We start from the raw sequence: 23603 nt of genomic DNA, 5'->3' as shown, positions 1-23603 counted from the left end.
CCTACCAGCGCAGGGCATCGGGTCATGAGGCCATTCTAGTAATCAATTTGTTGTCTATAATCAGCAGGCGGCACAGGGAACTCGTTTAATCGATAAGGGCCATGAGGACAGCCTCACTGTAGCCGGATAGCATCCTGGGTTATCCAGGCCTTTAGGCCAACAGTTTGAGACTTTTTCTTTTTTTAGGAAGCATTTAAGTTTCATATAGTTTTTATTTATTATTTAGTGGGACTACATTGCTAAACAGCATTAAATTACTCAGTTTGGCAGCAAGTAATCAATGGACATACTAAAGAAGACTTGTGGTTTTCCTTTTTTCCCCCTTTCATATACATAGTGTTACAATGGTGAGCACTGACATGAAACATTGCCAAGCTTTCAAATAACAATAATTAGCAAACATAACAAATAATTAAACAATTCAAATAATTAGTTAATGTACAATTAATCCACATGAGGCAAAAAAACAAAACAAAAAAACAAAAACAAACAGGCTTTGTATCTGCTCCAAATGCTTCATTTCAGTTTTTTCTACTGTTGGCCAGTGACAGCCAGTATCCCTAATAGCTAATAGTTATCTCTACTCCACTGACTTTCAGCTTCAGTTTATTTTTGGATGCTACTAGAGTAGCTTTGCAAACTCTAATTAGTCACAATAACCCTTCTTTATCTTATACTGTGCCTTGCATCTCTTCTGTCTGAAACAAGCTGTTATACCTCCCACAGTTAGCACTGTACTGCTAAACACCTGATGCAACGGAATAAGCTGTGCAAAAACATGCATGGTGTGAATGTGCCTGCTTTTCAGCAAGTACAGGTCCTGACATGTTATTTCTTTTTTGTAAAATCCACTCCTGCTGTACCCCACATGTACATTCACATTTCATTGTGCTCATATACTATGTTAGGAAAATATAATCATGGAAATCTGTAGTGTGAGCCAGAATACACATGGGTATCTATAAGAACAAACCCGATAACATGCAATCCATTTTAGATCCAACTGCATCCTCACTGCCAGGACCTAAATCAGTATAACACAAGCTCATTGTAAGCAAAGGGCACATGATGACTAACAACTGTCAGCTACTCAAATAGAAACAATGTCTAATGTGTTGCTGTAAAACAACAAAGTTGAAACAGGAGGGGTAGTTAGTGCTATAAAACTTTTATAGCTTCTCTGCTGATAATCGCTCCTGCTGAAGAACACTTGAGGTAAACCACCTACACTTTACAGCCCAGCTCTTTACCTGCACACACAAACTAAATGAGGGGAAGCCAAACTGGGTATATTTTAAGGATGCAAAACAGCAATTAATGGTCCATCATAAAAGCATTTTCTATTTTATTGCAACAGCACCAGTATGCCTATTTTCCTGTAGTCACCATTGTATTATTCTGCCCAGTTTGTGTGTCACTAAACACTACAGTCTTTTCAATGTCTGCAATTTGCAAAGGAAATTTTTTAAATCCCATTATTTCTCTTCAACCAATGACTTTTCTGTAAGAAAACATCAGCATAATAAACATCTGTTGCTTTTTAATCTTCACAAAAGCTCATAAACATCTCTAGCAACTCTGGGGGACTTCAGTTTTATCAGGCAGATGCTTGCTGGTCTCAGGACTTGGGTTGACATTTGAGTGGAAGGAATGTTAATGCCCTGTTGGGCCTGAGATAGTCCTGCCTGTTTACAGGGCAGCACAGGAGGAAGAAAATCCAAACTGAAAATAAGTCAACGTTTAAGAAATACATTTAGGATAGAATTTTTCCCTAAATGAAACTAATGCTGAGAAAGTTGTGATATTTACTCACATCATCATCAGTTTATAGCCTGTCATGCCTCATGGATGGTGTTACAGCCGTCCTGGTAAAGCGACTGCTTAGCTGATCATGCAGGATGCAACTTATTTTAGATGTTTGGAAAAAATTACCATCATCCTTCAATGTTGGCTTATTAATTCTTTTTAGCTACTTTTTCATTCAAAATTCCAGCAGGTGCAAGACATTTTAAGAGTTTTCTTGTATATAAATCATTTCACAACATTTACATAGGATTCAAATTTGAGCATTGACCAGGTCATATCGTAAGCCTCAATTTAATCTTTTTAAGCCAAACACAGTAAATGGATGCACTAATAAAAAAAAAAGATAAAGGCACAAAGGGAATCCAAGTCAGACACAACGTAGAAAGTTTGCAGCAGTTAGCTGGAGACACACTGGACATATAGTTAGGTCCATAAGTCTTTACATAATTAGACTTACTCAATTTCACTGTCTGCTCCATTTCTACAATATGAAAATAGCCTTTTATAAATATTGGTGCAATTTGTTAACTGAAGCTAGAAGCATACACTGCAATCACATATTGTTTGATTTAAAATTCATTGTAGTTACGCACAGAGGCAACATTTTAAAAAGTTGTGCCACAGTCCAAATACATATATACCAGCTGTACACCACCCATGTATGGAATAACAATATTAGTCGTGAGCTGCTGTTAAGTTACATGAACTTGAATGGTGTGGCTTTAAATAAATAAATAAATAAATAAATAAATAAATAAATAAATAAATAAATAAATAACCCACAAACTCACCAACACACAAACTCCTTCAAAGAGCTAACAAAGGCCTGCTTCATTTGCAGCCAGATTAAAGCTACCGAGGGGGGAAACATTATTCCTGGTAAGCAAAGGGGGGAAAAAAATCCCTTAGCCCCTCCATTAAAAACATGAGTGCTTCAGTATTTTGTGACGCAAGCTGCTGCTTTACAAATGTTATACCAGCCCACACATGCACACGCTGTTCACAAAATGAAGAATGAAATCAAAGTTTCGCATTGAATTAGATATCCTTTAAGTCAACCAACACAGTGAAGAGCTACACTTCAGTTCATCTAACAGCAAAGGCTGCAAGGAAACGTGAGCTCACACAGAGTTCACACTCACACACAGATGCAGTTACATCTTATTGCAAACATTTTAACCTCAGTTTTAGGTCCCCTGCTTTGTTAAAACCAAAAACCCTGGTGAGGGAGGATTATATCAGTGCAAGGATAGCAGAGCCCCACGACCCATGACCTCTAAGGGAGTATGAACTAACAGGAAGTGTCATGGTAAGAAGACACATGATAGGCAGCTTGTAAAAATACTGCTGTGCTGGGACAACACATATACTTTCTGCACATGACGAGCAGCAGGATATCATAAGCGCACCAGTAGCTCCTGCTGCCAACAAGAGCAAAGATAACAAGAGCACATGGTCATTTGAATTATTCTAGAATTTTTTTGTTTTTTTAATTCATTACAGCTTTACAGATGTGGGGCCTTGTTGCTAAAGGTAGCCGAGACAACATTAGCATTAAGTAGGGTGACTGCTAGCAGTCACCAAACAGTCAATGAGTCATTGGTTGGTTGTTCATTATCCCAAACTTAGAAAGTGAATATACACCTTATACATATAAGAAAGTTCAACACAGTGAAGCTTTCTTTAAGGTCCCACAAAATTATTATATTGCCAGATGTATTCACTCATCCATCCAAATCACTGAATTCAGGTGTTCCAATCACTTCCATGGGATACAGACTGTTCTACAAACATCTGTGAAACGATAGGTCGCTCTCAGGAGTTCAGTGTGGATGGATGCCACCTGTGCAACAATTCCAGTCTTGAAATATTCCACAGTCAACTGTTAGTAGTATTCTAACAAAAAGGATGCAATAGAAATGACAGCAACTCAGCCACTAAACAGTAGGCCATATATAATCACAGAGCAGAGTTTGGGGGTTTAGGGTGATGTTTTTTTAGGAGTTGGCCTCAGTCCCTTAGTTGCAGTGAAAGGAACTCTTAATGCTTCAGCATGCCAAGCCATTTTGGACAATTTCATGCTGCCAACTTTGTGGGAACAGTTTGGGAATGTCCCCTTCCTGTTCTAACATGACTGTGAACCAGTATGTCCATAAAGACATGGATGAGCGAGTTTGGTGTGGAAGAACTTGACAGGCCTGCACAGAGTCCTGACTCTACCTTTGTGATGAATTAGAGTGGAGACTGCGAGCCAGGCCTTCTCGTCCAACAACAGTGTCTGAACTAACAAATGCACTTCTGGAAGAATGGTCAAAAATTCCCATAAATACCTCTAAACCTTGTAGAAAGCTTTCCCAGAGATGTTGAAACTGTTACCGCCGCAAAGGGTGGGCTGACATCATAGTAAACCCTATGGATTAAGAATGGGATGTAGCTCCAGTTTATGTGTGTGTGAAGACAGACAAGTGAATACTTTTGGCAATACAGTGCATGTTTGTCTGCATACAGATTTCCACTTGGACAGTAAACAGAGCAGGGTTTTCACCCATGGCAATCGTGCTCCTGTGCAGTCCTCCAAAATTCAACTGCAAATTGCTGGATGCATATGATCACTCAAATGCTGATTAACAAGTGGGCTGGACCAGAACAGAAGGAAAAAAAATCTAAAATAATAATGCAGTATGAAAAAGACCGATAGTAGCTGCAATGGATACTTTTGTTTTCAATACTTGGTTTCACTTTAGCTCTTTGTATGTTCTGTGCTGATGACAAAGGGTAGCCAACAAACTGGCAGACATAATCTGTAATCTGCCTATATTGACAACAAATACACTGCAGATACTGCCTTCAAACTGCCTGCAGACTGTGTTCACACTACATCTGCTCAAACCTAAAACAAGCCTTAGCTGGCTCAACAAAACCCAAAACCACTGTTAGAAATACCGGGTAACTTTCTGCTTCAGGCTCTGTGTGTGCTGACACAAAAAGGGGCATTTCACAGGTAATATGACTCTTCTTGCACACAAAGTGAATGGTGGGAGTGCGACTCAATCCAGTCCATTATGATAAAATGGTGATTAAAAATAAAAAAGTGAACTATACAAGTAAAATGCAACATGATAAGAAACTGACAAATCATTGAATTGAAAATTATTAATCTGGTGATCTAACAGAGAGTACTAAAATAAACATTTTAATTCAAGATATTATTATTGATACAAGATATATACAAGATATTTGCAGAGCTCTCAGTCATAGTAAGCATGTTAAAAGAATAGACAAAACTAAAACATGACAATACAATACTAATATAAATTGTGAATTATAAATTATACCTCCTTTACAAGAGGGTGGCAGTGTCTACACACTACACGCAAGGAGAATCTAATTATAATACAGATATTGCACATTTCTTACTGTGGGGTTATTATTGCACATTGCTTAGTGGTGAGAAACTTTAACTTTAGAAGATCAAACAAAACTTTTTACTGACTGAAATACTCCTGATGGTGTCCTGTCTTCTACTAGCTGCAATTCCAGCAGTGTAAAACCAAACAAAAGAAACATTTGTACATTAGTCACTAAAAATGAATACATCATCATTTCTATGACAATGTGTAGCACAGTTTGCGCTTTGTTCAGTGGTTTTAGTAAGGTACGGCTTAATAACTTGCACATATAAAATCCCTAACAGAAAATCTGTATCGCACTTAAAACATGCAGTCAGTAAAAATCGGTAAATACATGGCGCTTCTAGACAATTTTAAACCGAAATTTAGACCAAGTCTCTATGGTAATATAGCCAGGTAGAAAGAGAGCAACTTTCAAGTCTGACTTTAAGCTTGATATAGCATGCTAACATGCTAATCTTGCTTTATAGTATATTCCTCAGGTGTGGGATCATTACAGGAGGGCAAGAACGTCAAAAGTACTTTCTGCAGGCAAACATTCACTTATCATTCATCAAGTTTATCCACGGCTTTGCAACATTACCAAGCGACCAATGTCAGCCACGTAGCATGGTCATTCACTCTGACATGAACAGTATCCTTGCTGGTTTTTGTGACACAATTACAATCATTACCACCATTTTCAGTATCAAACAGTTCTGTGTGTGCATCCACATGTAGAGTAGTAATGGGAATACCTGACTGATAAAAATATTCTAATTCAGTACTCCCAAAACCTAAGGTCATATGTGAAAACAGACTGGGATTACTAGGAAAATCTTTAGTTGACAGACATTAAGTACCCGAATACTTAAATTAATACTACTCTTCTGAGAACAGAATTAATTAAATGCTTGTTACAGACCCTACTTTGTTAGCTGTTAAAGATTTAAAAAGATATAAGTTCAGTTTCTCCTAATGTGTCATTAACTTACTAATAATTATAAAAAAAAAAAAAAAAAAAAAACCTAATTTGATTTATCTGACAATCTGCTGGTTTTAACAGTTAAATGAGGTGTCGAGGTGTATGTACCATTATAATTGCCATGACTTTTTCCAGCCAGGATCATGGATATTTACCTTACATTCATTACCAAGTTAAAGTTGTTTTAGACGTCACATCAGCACAGTTTTGTACCCGAGTCCACCAGCAGCTCGCCATGGGCCTGAACTTTTAACATGCCTGTCCAACATTCTGCTTTGGCCTACCATAGCAACCTCGTTTTCCCAGGACTGCCCCCCAGGGGGTATAATGGGACTTGGGGGGGGGCAATTTAGGGGTAGGGGAAAAGGGTGTTTCTAGGGAAACTGAGCACTCACTGTTCTCCAGCAGCCTTCATGGTTGCCACTTGGCAACAGTTGACTGTCGGCATTTCAAAATGCTGCTTTTCATGCTTGTCTGTGTGTCATGAAAAGACACAGACACACACACACACACACACACACACACACACGCACGCACAGACACACACACGCACAGACACACACGCACGCACAGACACACACGCACGCACAGACACACACGCACGCACAGACACACACACGCACAGACACACGCACGCACAGACACACACGCACGCACGGACACACACGCACGCACAGACACACACGCACGCACACACACACACACACACACACACACACACGCGCGCACACACACACGCACAGACACACACACGCACAGACACACACGCACACAGACACACACGCACACACACACACACACGCACACACACACACACGCACAGACACACACACGCACGCACGCACAGACACACACACGCACGCACGCACAGACACACACGCACACAGACACACACACGCACAGACACACACACGCACAGACACACACACGCACAGACACACACACGCACAGACACACACACGCACGCACGCACAGACACACACGCACACAGACACACACACACACACGCACGCACAGACACACAGAAAAGAAACCCGGATAGTGTCATCACAGCAGATGCTTCTCATATTGTTGCCTCTGGAGTCAAAACCCAGAAGCTGACTGATGTCATGTGGATTATATTAAATTCTTCTTCCTTCAAATCACAATTCAGGATGAATGGCCACCTGACTGCAGCTAAGCAATGCAAGGAACAATACAGAAAAACTTAAGAGATTTCTAATTACTATCCCCTTAATCTGCTACTAAATTACCACATTTCAACATGAAAACAGTCATGTATGCTCAAAAAGTTTATTTTCAAAAGCAGTTTTGTCAATATCAAAGCCTGGACTCACAAGGTTATCTTCCAGATGGTGGACACTCCCTCTTCCACCACACTCACTCACCTGTCGTTTATCTGAGTCTACAGTCAGCACCAGCTGTTTTCCAGCTAACAAACAAGAGAACGGAAGAGAGAGACCCCCCGTATGCCTACGTCGCTCTAGCTCCCACCATTTCCCCACAATCTCCTGTCTGGTTGGCCGGTCTTTTCAGCCTCCTCTTCAACAAAAGGAACAAAAAGAAGGCACGGCCACGTTCTCTTTCTGAAGAGAAAGGAAAGAATGGGGAATGCAGAACACCATTTTTAAAGCTGCAGAGACCAAACAGCAGAAATTATTTGCAAGCAAAAGTCTTAAAAGACAAAAAAAAAAAAAGAAAAGAAAAGAAAGAAAGTAAAAAAGTTTTCTTACATTTCTCTAGTGCAGTGGTTCCCAAACTTTTTGCCAGGCCCCCCTTTTTTTACAAGAAAAATGTTCGCGCCCCCCCCCCCCGCACAAACACATCCTCCAACCACACACACCCATATTTTGCTCCATTGCAGTTTATTTCACACCTCAAACATTTAGTAAACAATTAAGCAAATACAAGTAAACGGCAATAAATTACAGGTAGTAATAAAATATACTACTAACTCTTTTACACTACGTCCACACCTACACGGGTATTTTTGAAAACTCAGCTGTTTCTATGCGTTTGGGCTTTTCGTCAACACGTAAACGGCGTTGCGATTCACCGAAAACGGAGATTATTTAAAACTCCTTTTTTTGCGTTTACGTGTGGACGAGGATTACAGAGTTCGTCACGCAACGTCAAAGGTATGTGCCTCTTTTCACGTCACGCTGTGCGCCACGTTATTGTTTACATGAGATGAATTGCAGAATGGCAGATAGAGACAAAATACTGTTAATCTGACTATCTTCAGGTTTTACACGCTTACATATACACACGCAGTTACTGTCCCTGCATTTAGAAAGGCAGAGGCGTCACGGTGTGATTATTTTACGTGTAGTTGTTTTTTTTCCTGTGTAATAATATTCATCATTGCTGTCAATACATTTTTCAAAAAATGCCTCTCTGTGCAAAATGGGTTTAAACACATAAACAGCTGTGGGATACTGTTTGTCCGTGATTTGAACCGGGGGAACAAATTACGGCAGGATCAGCCTGATATTATTTGTATCCCGCTGTAACTTTACTGCACAAAGAGCTAACATGTCCAAAATGTCAGGAGTAGTTAGTCATTACAAGAAGTGTTTGTGAACCAAAAATCAAGAATGTGGGATCCTGTTTGTCCGTGATTTGGAGAGCCCAGCGCTGCTCCTGACGCAGGGAAACTAATTCTGCAGGGGAGACCTACCTCGGCACTTGTGCAGGTGAAGCCAAAGGGAAGACATGCTTCACCATATTTTCCTGTCTTTGGCTTGGTTTGGCAACATATTTGGCGATGCTTCATCTCCTGCTTTGCGTTTGTGTGGGAGCCCCGTCAAAAACCTGTCCACAGTGTCCAAGCGCTCTTTTTTTTTTTTTTCCTTTTCATACCGCGCCCCCCCTGCAATAGCTCTGCGCCCCCCCTAGGGGGCGGGCCCCACACTTTGGGAACCTCTGCTCTAGAGCATGCAGAGGAACGACCAGGTAAATTCAGCCACAAAAAGCACAAGCCAGAACCCAAAACCCTCTGTTTCATTTTGAGTTGTGTGCACTTTCTAGATCAGTTTTCAGCCAAAGCATGCAAAGTCCGACCCAAAGTGAATAAAAAAAAAAAAAAAAAAACAAATTAGAGCATGCATGTGGCATGTTCATATACTTCTACAGCTGCAGGATACCTGGAATTTTAACACCATGCTGCCAAATCTTTTTTACTGCAGGAACATAACGTCCAACAATTCTCTCAGGTTCTGTTTCCAGTGAAAGCAAAATTGTTTTTAAACACACTGCATGTTAATGTCCCATGTGACATAATTATTTATTTACCCTCACATACTGATTACACATATCTAATGATACATGCCTTAATACCAATGAAATGTTGTACTGCTGCTCTATATTTCAATCCTGTCATTTTCACAGTAAAGCTCTCTTATTCTGTCACCATATTCTTCGGTTTTGTGATTTGCCATTAGGGCTGTGCGATATGACCAAAATCTCATATCCCGATATTAAGACATCTATCGTCGATATAACGATATAAATTACAAAAATGTAACATTTCCTGTAAATTCTGTGAATCTCGGGCATCTCGACTTGCGTGAAGTGTTTCCAGCTGGGCTTCGTGTACCTGGAGTCCAGTGTTTTAACTGATGCATGGAACTATACATTTTTAGACGTAAGTTGTAACGGCTGCCGTTTTCTTTGTGAGTATTTATTACACAGCGTGCTGCGGAGAAAAGTCTGTTCTAACGTTTGAGTCTAAGGTTTATTTTTTAGCACCTGGCGGCTCTTTTTTGCTTCTCATCCGTTAATACTCTGCATCTTTCACGTGACTCGTTTTATTTTGAAAAGCCTCAACAGGATCTTGAGCTTTATTGTGAAAGATTTATGTGGAAAATAAACAAGCGGACACGCGGTGGTTTTACCGTCGTTGTTGCTAACGAAAACGCATAAAAAACAGGCGCTTGTCCGTCTGTAGTGTGGTTATATTAAATATAAGAGAAAGAGAGAACTTTAAGAAATTAATATAGCCACTACAGTGACCATCAAAATGATGAAAAAATATTGCCGTAAACAGTTTATTTTGCGACACCACGAAACAAACGATAGCGTAAAATGAAACGATAGACGTTTTTCTATCGTCATCCGATATATATCGTTATATCGAACAGCCCTATTTGCCATAACCACAAACATCCTTCGTGTAACAGTATTAAGTTTATAGGTTGTTTTTTTTTAAATTTCTACAATTTTATTAGTCAGTTCTGCCAGCAAAGCTCACTGTGGTATGGTGACGTGTTAACGTCCGGCATGGTGGAAGCCAAAACCTTAACAGTGAGACTTCAACTGAATCCATAACCAGTGGCTAATGTCATGTTACAAAACAACAGTGAGTGGGTAATGAATATAAATAATTCTTGAATACATTGGATATCATTCATCTTCATCTCCAGTTGTGTAAAGACAGCACTAAAGAAATCTGAGCATCTTTCATTCTGGCACGTTTACTTTGCCTCAGGTCCATTTTGGCTCACATACTAATATGACTTTAAACAATACCCAGCACTACACACAGTTTCCAGACAGGGAAAAAAAGCCTCTTATCTTGTGTCTAGATTGATGTGGGTTTATAATTAGGGTCTATTACAATCAGACTTGGATTAGAGGATTAAAGCCCAGGTTAGGTTAGGCCTAAAAACTATAATTCTTCCATAATTTGGACCTCACAAAGGTAGAAGAACAAAGGCTAAATGTGCGATTGCGTGGTTCAGGTAAAGGTAAAGTCTTGTCTTCTCTTTGCGAGTACACTGACAAAGCTCTTCTCATCCATGTCACCCTATCGCACAGCTGGGCCTTGTTCTTTCAGGGCCTTCTACAAACGGCTGCCTCAGTGCAGAATGACAGGATACTGAAAAAAATGAGAGCTGCAGAAAGTGTTGAGTGCCGAGTTAGGAGCAATGAATGGAGAGGAAGAGATGGACGAAACTGCAGAGTTATGGCATGAATTAAAGTATTTTCAAACTCCAAGTTCTTTTTCTTAAAAAGATGGCATCACTTTTCCCACAATTCAGACAGACAGTGCTGTGTTTATGGGTTAGCTCCATTATTACAATGTTGTTTTATCAGATTAGTAAAGAAAACTGTAGTGAGAATATGGTGTGAACAGAGCCTGAGGCAGACAGAGACACAAACCGGGTTTTGTTTATACCATACTGCCTGCAGCAGTCACCATCGGGTCACACGTTTGGCAGCAAAATCATAAATGGTGCCACACAGTGTACATACACACATGAAGTAAATGCAGACCAATTTTTACTTCTGTATTTGTCACAAAGAAGCATCTTTCATTCAGAATTAGTAATAAAAGAATACTCTGCATTGCAATTGGGAACTAAACGTGTAATGCAGCTGCAAAATTCATCTAAAAGCTGGTCCAGATCTGACAGTGAATATGCACATTTTAAATCAACCAAATTACAGTTATGACAGGACATTTTCACACCGTTTCATATTTGCGAACACTCTTATCTCACTTAAAAAGTAAACTTTACCTGAATAATGTTCAATATTCTTTAACCAATTGAGTTTTATTTGCATAGCACCAAATCACAACAACAGCCACCTCAAAGCACTTTATACTGTAAGATAAAGAGCCAACACTAAACTACTATATCAAACCAACATGAGGCCTTTTCATTTTTAGCTCAATGTTTGACATAAATCCCCTTGTATGCCACATGCGTCTGTGATGTCAGTCAGCACAAGAGTTCTGTTGTAGTTTTCAGTTACTTCACTGCAACTCAAGAGGTAGACTGTGCTTGGGTAAACCACCGTGTCACGTGTACTCCTGCTTTGAGACTGACCTTGTGCAAACACACTAGCTTCATTCAAGAGGAAGCAACTGTAAACACACACACACACACACACACACACACACACACACACACACACACACACACACACACACACACACACACACACACACACACACACACACACACACACACACACACACACACACACACACACACACACACACACACACACACACACACACACACTAAAGAGCAAGGGGTAGAAGGACACAGCACATTGTAATAAGTTAATAATCCACGTAACTACAGAGCACTTCACTTGCTGCTTCCAAGGGCTTTCAACACTCAAATCTATTTTACATTCCATAGCACTGCGTGTATCTGGGTCTCCATTTACATATCTGAATAATGAACAAACTCACCTGGTCTAATTAAATCCAGAGGAGCTCCTCAGTCACCAAAAAAAGGCTTTTCAGAGCCAGATAATGTGTACAGTAGAGCACAAACTGTCCAGTTTGGGGCTTCGAGTTAATGTCCTCCATAACCATTGTTAAAATGCTGGTAGGTTAAACTAGGTTACCAAAATCGAGAGGTGCATGCCTACCAAGCGTCAGAAATATTGTGCCATGTGCCACAGAATGCAATGTCAAAATCACGGCGCAACAGAGTAAGCATAAAACAATCATTGGGGTGAGAGGAGGTAGACACTGTGGAAGAGAGCCACACAGTAATAATAAACAATAATCAAATGTGTAGTGTTGTATAAATACATAGGAGGCTTTATGGGCAGCCCCCAGCAGACTAGGCCTATTACAGCATAACTAAAGGTCACCGGACTCATCAGCCTGTAAGCTTTATCAAAAAGGAAAGTTTTAAGCCTAATCTTAAGCACAGAGACTGTCTGTCTCCCAAATCCAAACAGCTGGTTTTACAGGAGAACCAGCTCTCAGGTTCTGGAAACTTAACACTTTGCCTCCCACTCTACCTTTATACATCCAAGGAATGTATAAAGGTAGCCAGCAGTTCGAGAGTAAATAGCTCTATTGGCGGTGATATGGCCCCATGAGGTCTTTGAGATGAGATGGGGTCGGATTTTTCAAGACCTTGTATGTGAGGAGAGGTATTTTAAACTAGATTCTAGATTTAACAGGGAGTCACTGAAGAGAAACTAATATGGGAGAAATCTGCTCTCTCTTTCTAGTCCCTGTCAGTACTTTTGCTGCAGCATTTTTGATCAACTGGAGGCTTTTTAGGAAGTTGTTAGAGTAACCTGATAATAATAAATTAGTATTCCAGCATCATTCTAAGACAGGATGTTTCTAAAAACATCCTGAAGGACATATCCTGGTCAAAAATGACACCAACACTCCTCACTGTGGAGGCCAATGCCATCATGAGTATATATCTGGTTAGACTCAATGTTTCCAGGATTTTTAGGGCCAAGTACAACAACCTCACATTTATCTGAATTTCGAAGCAGGATATCTTTAAAATAATTTTTAAAATCTTTATGCTTTTAAGACATTCTTGCAGTATATCAAATCTGGCTTAATGGACAGACAATGAAATATGTTAATACTTCAGTGTTGTTGAAAATGAAGTTTTAGTGACCTCTTGAAATTCCCACTGAAGTGTTGTTTGGTGCTGCTCATTATCTTGAGCAGATAATGAGGGGAAGGTCTCTCTGTCTGCTGGGTAACATTGTGTGACAGCTGGAGGAGGCAAAGACGGCATTCTTGGTATCAATACTGTTGCAAATGAGTATCTAATGTAATAGTAATTTTTATAATCAACTTCTGATTCAACCTTATATAAATAACCCTAGCTGTAACACTACAGGATCGCTTCAATTAATTTGCATCAGTCTGTGGTGACACGTGTGGTACTGTGCAGTAGGGGCTCATGTATCAGACTCCATGTCTGTCTTTTATCCCTCTTCTCAGGGTTTGCAACACCAGCATTTAGTCCTTAATCTTGGTGCATCTGTTGGCCCACAAAGCTCCATTAAACAGCCGGACCACTCTGATAAGGTTATTGACTTAATGCTCAGTGACATAATTAAATTGAGTATTTAATCTGGCCACTGGAGTGGAGGAGACCCCGACCCCTGCCAGACAAGAAGAGTGTTCATATCTTGCTGCCATTACAAATAATTTCTACTCCGATCGCTATTGAGGTGACCAGACTGGCTGAGAGTTGTCCTTTCCTGTCATCTGCAATAAAAACTAGAGCCATGCCATATCATACCTACATGCCTGAGAGCCCTGTGTCAGCCTCTAATGACAATTCAGTACTTAAAAGAGAGCCTCCAACAAAACACTGTAGTCTGCAAACTATGTGAGAAAACTGTTCCCGCTGAAGGTGGAAGCCATAAATGTGTTTCACCACTTCAGGCAAAAATACACCATCAAATACAACCAGGCTACGAAGGAGAAGATACTAGCAGGTGGTGATGTGTGACCAAAATGAATGACTCAAATGAGCATCACTGGAACAATCGCTAGTTCCACTCCATATGACAGGAAGAGCAAATGGTAGACGGAAATTACTGATACATAAGTGGAAAACCAAAACTTTAAGCAGCTTATTAAAAGCTTCACCTACAATCCCAGTCAAAAATATTTTACAAGGTTACTTTAGCCACTGTTAAAGTGTTAAGCAGTTATTTTACACTTAAAATGTCCAGGGAAAAAACTGGCTAGGCTACTTTTGTGCTTACAGTTGACTTCAGCGCAAAATCTATGTTGTCCCTTAGACCGTAGCTGGAAACCCCTCTTAACCCTCCACTCAACCTGACGTGCACTTCCCAAGAAAATTAACTATACGTCGGGTCAACGCAACCTGCAATGATGTCCGTGAGCCTGGTGATTTTTCCCTCGTTTATTTATTTTTTTTAGACGGTGCAGACAATTTACATTACAATGCATCTACTATGCTGACCAGGCGTCACACTTCAAGCGGATGTCAAAAAAGTGTAATAGGAAGGACGACTCGGCCAACAGGTTTCCAGCACAGTGTATAATCTAGGCTTAACCATCAACGCCTAAACTGATGAGCTGCTGCTGTGACCAGCCATTCACAGTTCATCAAACCTTCATCCGGCCTTGAGTTCTCCCCACCTGTTCATTACAATTATGACAGCAGACACTAACCGATACAAAGCTGTTCCTTTATCTCGTAAGGCAGTGTTTGCCTTCACTTCAGCTCATGACACCACCTGACAATGGTTTTCTGTGAGGATATTGGTTTTGACACCACATGCTCCTCGGCGGTCCTTCCATTTGCCAGACGCAAAACGAGAGCATTCAACACCCAGCCCCCATCACCTTTTGACCTCTGGCACCTTGCCTGTGAGAGAGTTTGTGAGGTGAGTGTTGTTTATTAGAGAGGCACTTAACAACCTCTGTTGCTACAAATCTTGGCTGTTGAATGTTGACATCTTTTAAGGTCCTTACCAATTATTACTTAAGTCAGTCCTGTTATGCATGAGACCTGTTCAGTTATACCGAGAAATCAAGTTACATTTCTGTACCTACAGCTTTTAAGGGCACACTTGCTACTATATTGCTAGAATGAAACCTCTGAAGAAAATGGCAACCAAGCACTAATATTTTCATGAAAATTTTTCTCCTGCGCATACTCTAAACTAAAATTACTGCAACAATAAATAGCTGTTCATTTATCTTGCACCTTTTTAAAACTCCAATTTTCTTCCATTTTTGGCTGCTAGAGGTCAAGCGTTTATACCCCATAAGGACCCCATAATGAGGACATTTACAAGCTCATTTCACAAGACCAGAAAGCTCAGTTTCCTGCTGACTGACTATATCGATGTACAAGCAAGAGAACATGTCAGCTACTGGTTTTGCTGGTGAACAGCATTTCACTCAGGGACAATGAAAATACGTGCCCCACTTAAGTCAGCCAGACCCTACTTTAGCTGTTCTTATACCAACACATGATGAAAGAACTATACAAAGACTGCAAGAAGTGACGAGTTTTATCAGATAAAAAAAAAAAAAGGGGGGGGCCACCGCAGCCAAGTACAATGTCACACTTGGCCTGTCAGGAGTAAGAATTAAGAAGTTAAAAATAAATTCATAAATATAAACACAAAATTTACACAATTTAGCTGATTGAAAACCTGAAGAAAGACTGCCAGTCACTTTTTATTTCAAGATGCTAACAGCCACAAGCGGCTCATGTTAGTTCTCCCAGCCTTGGCAACACTCTGAAATACATGAGTAATTATTGCCATTATCATTAGAAGGATCATAATAAACCTTCAGCTCTGTGATGAGGCAATAGAAGACACTACACAAGAAAGGCCGAGCATGATCCATGTGACAAAGGTCACACACTCACAGTCCCTCTGCTGGAGAGCCCCCGTGACACCTGTACCAGAGTGTATATTAATATCATAATGACATTTTAGACAAGCAGCAATGTTAACAAACTAACACAGACCCAGATCTGACCTTTGCCATTAAAGAATATCATTAATAGATGAGCACAAGATCTCTCTCTTCTGGTTTTCTGATTAAAAGCCTCTCCAGGCAACACTTTCGCAGAATATTGCATTAAACTGTTTTCTTATGATTGGATTTAATATTTTTATGCTAGTTTGGGCTCAAAACTGACTCTGACATTTTATTTTGAAAAACTAAATTTGTTTCGTCAATGAAAAAGAAATTCTGTTTGTTATGAATTGACCGAACACTCAACAGATAAAAAATAAGGGGGGGGGGGGCTTTTTTTTAAATTATATTTGCACTCAAGTAATAATAAAAAAAAAAAAAAAAAAAAAAAAAAAAAAAAACAAGACCCATAATTTCCCACAAAAAGCAAAAACTGGAGCAGCGGTTCCTGGAGGACGTGTACGGAGTGAGTTAACTTCACTAAATTACACTTCGACGCTAGCTAACCTAGCTCTCATCAACCTGCTCCAACTGTTCCACCACTAATAGCTAAAATTCTGTAAGTAACCAATAAGGACCACATGTGTGTGGATTTGTGTAAAATTCACACAAATATTGGTAATGAAAGGTTTTCACCCATTTCCCCGATATTACTGATCACAAGGCAGAAGTTTGAACACTTAGAGGAAAACAAGTGGGGGGAAAAAAAAATCACATGGAGTTTGATTTCAATGGGACAGCTCTTCAGAGACTCACAGCACAACCCTCACCCACACTCACCTTGCTCTGTGTACAACTCTTCGGTCACTCAGCTCTGGTTTACTCCTCCTTACAGCGAAGTTTTAGTAAAGTATCCAATTTTTCCGCAGCCGGTGCTTGCGCATACAAATTAGCGGGCAAGAGAGCGTTCCTCCTCGATATTCCTGACGCTCAGTCCATGCTTGGAAATTTCCTGTCAGGCGTCCAACTTTCACAACTTTACACACCTAATTTACAGATGAAAAACAGCGTGGTTACTTCATGTAGCAAAAAAGTTTCTCCTGTTTCTCTGCTTGGTTTCATTCAGCAGCTCTCTGCCTCCACATGCGCCCTCTAAGTAACAGTGAGAACACTCCGGTACTTCGCTCAGCGCTCAGCTCTCCACAGGCGTAAAAAGGGGGCTGGCGAAGGGAGGATACATGACGCTCCCTTCAAGTGCTCCTCGTATTTTACATAACCACGTGCGAACGTAAGGTAATCTGTGTTAAATAGCAGTGACCAGCTTTAGTTGCACAGTGAGAATGTGAAATTCACAGAGAAACCCCCGATCCCCCCACTGACATGACCACTGCAGACAAAATAGAACTGGGCTGAAAGGTCTATCTCTATGTTACGCATTCAGATTGTGTATCATGTTTTAAAAAATGACTAAGTAATAATGCAACTAATTACCTTTGAAAATAAGTCATCAGTAAAGTCGTTACGTTCTTGGAGAAGTAATGAGTAATTAGTAACTAATTACTATTTTTCAAGTAACTTGACCAACACTGGTGAGATGGTTGTTCACCAGACCACAACCTGCGAATTTAAATAAATATTGTAAAACAGAAACCGGGTTTTAACTTTCACTCCATTTTCATAATTGTAGTACAAAAACCAGTGACTGTTAGGATGGAAAGTTTACTGAACCGAATAACAACAATGTAAAGTCTATACTTACACCAGTTCCTGAATGCAGCATCAGTTGCTAGCGAGCCGGCAGTGCATGGCAGACCCCTTCTGGCCAACAGGAAACATGCATGGAATACATCTGCCAGTATGACCCATAGACTTTATTACCTTAAATAGTCCTGCTTTAAGAAAAACTGACATCCAGTTTTCCACCACAAGAATCGATCTGAGATCAAATATATTCAGAGAGACTCAAAGGGCCAAATATGTGATACAAACACAATCATCATCAGAATAATTCTTTCAACATTGCAAATGTATTTTGCTGAGAATTCATAAAGTCAGCATACAGAAATATTAATAGATAATCTTTTGCTGGCTGGTTTGAAAAAAACAAAACAAGCAGCAGTCGTTTGCTATAACGAACCATGAAACAAGCATTCACAACACATTAAGTCAGCGTGACTAGAACTGTTTGTTGTGTGGGATGACTGTGGTGTTATTCAGGGTGCAGTTCTTATCCACTGTTCAGTTTAGAGATGCCATGTCACACTGTGGATCAACAGAGACCACACAGAGATCACAAAACCCGCTCCACACACTTTTTATCCTCAAGGAGAGTCTCTCTCTGAATCTTTGTCTTCTCTTGTGAAAAGAAGCCTTTTATCTTACCCTCTTTTAATTCTCCTGTAATGAGGGTTGAAGCTAGATAAACTTCAAAGATCACACTCAGCCCCACCCACCACGGCACTTGTTAAATCCCCCCGAGCTCTAATACAAGACAGTAGAGTCTGTTCTGCTTTCACTATGTACACTCGTATTATAATAATCATGTATATCAGGGACATTTGCATCCAGAGCTCTTTTTGTGTCACAAAAGAGCTGTGCGAGATGCACACACTACAGCACAGATGAAATGAGTGCAAAAAATAAGATCATATTTTTTAGACATTGCTATTTCAGATAGCTGAATCATTTCTTTTTAATTATGCAAAGATTCTCATAACCTCACTGAAACATCAAAGAAAGTATATTTGCATATAGTCTACACAAAAATATCTCTCGAGAAGATAGACGCCACATTTTATTAATATAGGTTTGGGTTCCTGTTTTCTTTTCATGCCACTTCATAGTCTTAGCTTCTTAGCTTTATACCATGCACATTAAAAAATATTAAAAATTATTGTAATTTATCACCCTTCTCTGGCTGCTTGCATGTACAACACAACCAATGACTGATCAAGCACCTCTCCTTCAGGTGAGTGGTCCAGAGACATCCAGTGCCCTTGGGTCCAAGCCATTCTCAGGTTTGTTCCCCTGTTTTAAAAAGCCTTCTTTATCCTTGTAAGGAAGAGTACTCCCTTATTATAACTTGTACAGCACTTTAGGAGCACTTTATGTAGCATCAAACTTTAAGCATAGATTTGCACATCAATAACATTTGCACACAAGAGGTTTAATTATTTATTGAATATTTATTGAGTATTTGAATAATTCGCAGGTAGCCTTTGTTCCAGGTCCTGTACAGCTGCTCCTCATCAAGAAATGTGGTGGTTGTCTGTGAGGAGGAAAGAATTGTCACTGGGAGCAAATAAGGTTTACCATTTAGGAGAACTTAGGCAAATGTGTCACATGTCTTTTCTGTGTCCTCTCCAGGGTGTTTGGGCAAATGTTAAAGTGTAAGGGTAAAGTGTAGAATATTTAATCTAAAATATTTAATCGTATGAAAATGGTCAAATGTATGTATATATTTATTTAATAAAATGCTGTGTTGTAGAATGTTAGTGCAAGGTTGGAATTTGGAGTTTGTGCTGTGAGAAGGCTTGACATACCAGTAATTGTCATAGCCTCAGAGCTATATGGGCTAAATGCTTCCACCATACTGTACCATTCAACAGAGCAACTTCAGTGACTGCTGACAGCCTTTCCAAACTAACTTTAATGAGTCCTTCCTCCAAACTTTCAACATGTCTATTAGACTTCATTCTAACTAAAGTGACCATGGATAGACTCATCGTTAATTAATTGTTCAATTTTAAATATGATTAATTTATCTCTATTAGCAGGACATGTACTCCATGTTTTAAAGCTGGCTGCTCCTAGTTAAAAAGCCTTTACTTGAACCAGCTGTCTTAGCTAATTATAGACCATTCTCTTCCTCTTAATTCAAAAATTCCTGAAAAGCTAGTTGTAAAAGAGCTAACTGATCATTTGCAGATGAATGGTCTCTGTGCAGAGCTTCAGTCTGAAACGGCACCAGTGAAGGCTACAAATGACTTTTGTGGGGTGATTAAGCTCTTCAGGCTGTGATGCTCTGTTCTCCATACAGCCAAAGACATGTTTTCAACCACAAGGTCTTCTTTGTATTGTGCTTTTTAAAATCGTAACTTTTGCACAGCTTTTAATTCCACTTTTCAGTTTTTATGCATGTGTTATTGTTTTTATTCTTCTAGTTTCTGTGTTGAATTTCATTCAGACTTAAACTTTGATTCTGTTTCATATTTCAATATTCTTTCTTTTATTTCATTTCATGTAGTGCTGCTTTTATTTCCACTATGATATGATGTCTATTGGCTGGTAGTTATGGGTCTGGTAATGCCTTGGCTTTTGTGTGTAAAGCAGTATTTCTATATTTCTGATATTAAATAAAGGATCTGAGTACTCCATGATGATGGTGGAAGAAAATGCTGTGGACACATTGCTCCAAAGTAGGTGTTCTGATTAGATGAGATCTCGTGCTATTAAGGCTATAGGATGAGATTTACACTATTTTCACACTGAAACTAATCAGTGAAACTAATGATTTATTATCTTTCTCACCAATTTATTCAACTGTTTCCTTAAATTCAACTCACGGAACACTTTGGTAAAAAGAAGAGGTCCTGAAAAACTGTTTGACTAAAGTGGGATGGATTCTGCCAGTGCCTCAGCAACAGAGAAATAAAGTAAAAGAAAAGGGCTGAGACAAGTTGGAACGTGTCCTAATATACTCCTGCAGACCACGAAGTGTTTAGTTTAAATACACCATAAAACGGTGTGTTAATGTTGGACTGCTGTTAACTTTTAAGAGAACACCTTGGTCTGTGTAGATACTTGTGTAGACTGTGTGAAGGTTTCTGGGCACAAGCCTGTATTCATAACAGGATGACAGAGAAATGAGATGGAAAAGTGGGAAAGCAGAGTGTGAATGAGCACGCCTGTCGGTCAAGAGCAACACACTGCATTCACATCCGTGTGAAAAACACTGAGCCATTCATCTCCAAGTTTTACTCTCTCTGTCTCTTTCTCTCTCTCTCTCTCTCTCTCTCTCTCACACACACACACACACACACACACACACACACACACACACACACACACACACACACACACACACACACACACACACACACACACACACACACACACAGTTCCAGGCTCTGCTCTGAAAGCCACTTGTCCTTAGAGAGGAAAGAGGAACTCGGTGGCTGCCTATGATGGGGGATGGAGGACTGATTGGGAAACTGGCTGGTAGGCAGTGCATGACTGGGGGAGGTGTGGGTAGGCGTGGAGCAGAGAACAACCTTCCCCCATCTCCAGTATGTTCATTACTACATACCCAAATATGTGACTCGCTGTCCAGTCTCATCTCTATTGTGAATGATAGGAATAAAAATTCAGAATATAAGCAGCTGAGAGAAAGAACGAGAGAGTGAACTCCTGCAGGCTTGACTCTTTTACATGAAAGAACATGCACTGTTTCCATCCTTACTTCTGCAACGGGTAAAACATCCCCTTTACTTTCTACCTAGGGATAATTCCTCTTGTGCACCTGCCTATAAGAAAATGAAGACGTACACAACCCTTTACAGTAAACAACTGAGCTTTACCACAATTCTACCAAATTCAACTCGATTTAAGAAAGAAGAAGATGGTATTATCAACAATTTTCTGGAAATGTAAACCATGAACAGTTATCCAACTGCAATTTTGCTGGTAAAAAAAACCTATTCAAATTCAGTGAAGCACTGGATGAAAAAAGAAAAAGTAACCCTATCATGCTGCTGAATGTGAAGTCCTGCTTTAAAGTTACAACTTAAATGTTACGGTGTTGTACATTGTACACTGTCACAGTACATTAAAGTAATGCTAACATACATTCATATGGCCTCATCAGACATGACTGACTGTAGTTTCACTCACCAAGAGTTAGAGGTGCAGCTCAGTAATTATAATCACTGAAGTGATGCCTAGCATTGAGCTTGGCTATAGCCATTGCAGTTGGCATTAACTGTCAGTTATGAGGCCAAACCCTTACTAATCCAGACTTGAGTAAGGAAAGCAAAACTATTTTTGTACCAGACTGTAAACTTGTTTTTTTTCTTAAGTAAAGTTAGAAATGTTAAAATAATAAATCAAGGATGGAGTTTGTGATGGTCCTAGGCTTTCAGATTTACATCTGAAGTTTTGTTATTCGATGTTGTATTTGGTTCCTGTTGTTGCTTCTCGGTGCTGTCCTAAAACTCTCATTCCTCACATGTCAGGTATCAGGTCGATAAGGTGGACTCGTTGGTAATAATGCAGCTGTATCTGGATAAATCCTGTGCTGCACTTGAGTCTCAGTCCTCATGACATCACACAGACTGCAAAGTGATTTCCATCAGAAAACTTGTCACTTATATCAAAAACATTTTCCTTCACCCTCCTCTCGCTGATCTGAATTGTCTTGCTATTTACAGAAAGAAACATGCACTTACTTTTTAAGCTTCTTATTGTAGTTAGTAGGCCTACACCACCCTTTCCCTCATGTACTCTCTTTGGGTCTGCTATGAAGTGACCGTCTGGATCTTTGCATATAGATTATATCGTACTGTGAGTAAATCCCCTGCCACTGGCATCACAATCATTTGTAGTAATTAAACCATATCTACCCCTCAGCCCATAAAACTAAATGCATCTTTTTATTTTTCATATTTGCCAGCTGGATATGATCCAGTGTAAATGAGTTCCACCTCCTTGTTTAGTATTTCTGTGTAAAACTGTCTCCATCCATCACTTATAACAGCTGACCTAAAGTAAATACTCATATTATAATGATAATCCTAAAAGATTCAATATAACAAACTACATTGTTAATTCAAACCGAATTACAAAGATCTTTAAACATACTTTGATCAATGAATCGAGGTCAGAGCTTATATGCATTTATGGTCGTGTGATGTTCAACTATAGTTCATCAGCCCGTTGTTGAAAATTAAAATATATTTTAGCAGACTATGGTCTGAAGTGGAAAATGAAATTACAATAAACGTGTACATGTAGCTTTGCGAGTTGTGTAGATCATTTTCATAAATGGTCCGTTGCTATGAATTATAGGACGACATTTTCCTCTCTCCTTTCATAAAGAACGGTATCCTGTGCTAACGGAAGCACTGAATCTCCCCCTTTTTAACCATCTGGAGAATATGAACCGCTCTAAAGATGTTCTGGGGCAAGAAAATGTGAACTTAAGACTATTCCGTAAGTTTACATTGGCGATATTTTACCAGTAGATGGCGATGTCGCATGGGAATTAGGCACCGGTGTCGGT

At 39.7% G+C, this 23603-nt stretch overlaps 1 protein-coding gene across 1 annotated transcript in view; it reads right to left on the bottom strand.

Annotated features, from left to right (window-relative positions):
* The window catches only part of plxnb1b (plexin b1b), a 119686-nt gene extending 102168 nt beyond the window's left edge, over positions 1 to 17518 (bottom strand). Inside the window, exon 1 of the mRNA XM_039611829.1 lies at positions 17165 to 17518. The gene's annotated coding sequence lies outside the window, so the exon portion shown is untranslated. The remainder of the gene's footprint in view (positions 1 to 17164) is intronic.
* Positions 17519 to 23603: the final 6085 nt, after the last annotated feature.

The sequence above is a fragment of the Oreochromis aureus genome, linkage group 5 (genome assembly GCF_013358895.1).
Source record: "Oreochromis aureus strain Israel breed Guangdong linkage group 5, ZZ_aureus, whole genome shotgun sequence".
Classification (NCBI taxonomy): Eukaryota; Metazoa; Chordata; class Actinopteri; order Cichliformes; family Cichlidae; genus Oreochromis; species Oreochromis aureus.
This window is presented reverse-complemented; position numbering and strand designations above follow the sequence as displayed.